The sequence below is a fragment of the Elephantulus edwardii genome, unplaced genomic scaffold (genome assembly GCF_000299155.1).
Source record: "Elephantulus edwardii isolate Elephantulus edwardi_28Jun2011 unplaced genomic scaffold, EleEdw1.0 scaffold00347, whole genome shotgun sequence".
NCBI lineage: Eukaryota > Metazoa > Chordata > Mammalia > Macroscelidea > Macroscelididae > Elephantulus > Elephantulus edwardii.
The window spans coordinates 1,251,880-1,253,067 of NW_006400097.1; positions in this window are offsets into that span (position 1 = coordinate 1,251,880).

Below are 1,188 nucleotides of genomic sequence, written 5' to 3' on the forward strand. Positions count from 1 at the left end.
TTCTAGTCAGTTGGACAGGTAATTATCCTCCAACTTTATTGATACAACCTAATGAGCACATCCAGAACAGCAGCTGTATGTTGAAATATGTCAATTAGTATTCCATCAAATCCTGGGACTTTATTTTTTGCCAAGTCCTTCAGAGCAGCCTGGCCTTTCTCCTACATTACCATTACCTCTAATTACGTGCAATTGTATATAAAGTGTCTTAAACATATGTAAATTGTGTTACTATAAAAAAGTGTAGGTGAAAGAGAAAAAAATCAGCACAAAAATAAATGGCTTTATTCATATGTTATATTTAATAAATTAATATGGTCTTTATTTTCAGGTATAGCCACCTGCAAACCATAAGACTTACACATAGCTATCTGCTATTTTATAATATAAAGTTATTATTAGAGTCAGACATGATGGCTTTTTAACGTAATATATTTGACTGAATAAGAGCTGATTATATTTGAGTATTTTGATATAATTATATTACGTGATTAAATTTATCCCATTATAATAGTAAAAAAAAATAGTAGCATGTGAAATTTTAAATATTTCCTGATAAATTACTTTCTAAATAAAACCTTTCATTGATTCTGTTTTCAATTATATGTGTGTGTGCACACACATATATAGTTATGATATGCCATCAAGTTGGAACCGCCTATAGCTAACCCTCTAGTGAAGTTCAGAGGCAATATAAATCACAAGGGAGGAGATTGCCCATCCTCCCACCCAGGAGCTAATGGGTTTGAATCCCGTGTTTCTGGGATTGCAGCAGAACTTATTAGTATTAGGTCATGAGAGCTCCCTAAGAATTAGGATTATATAATCCTTAGAATTGTATAATATAAAAATAGAGATAGTTTTTCTTCTTTGTCAAAATGGGTGCATTTTAATTCCTGTCTTGTCTTATTGTTCTGTTAGAATTTGAAATACAATATTCAATAAAAGTAGTAGTAGATAGCATCCTTGTCTCATACAAATATTTAAAACAAATATTCAATGTATATATAGTTAAACACAAACCCATACATGTGTATATATAAATATCTTTGTGTAATTCTGTCACTTAAATTACTGATATGATATTGTGCTGTTCTTTGAAAACTGTTCAGATACTTTTGATTGCAAAATGAAAGAAAATGAAGAGTAACCATTTGAAACTGGCAATTAAACACAGAAGAACAAAGC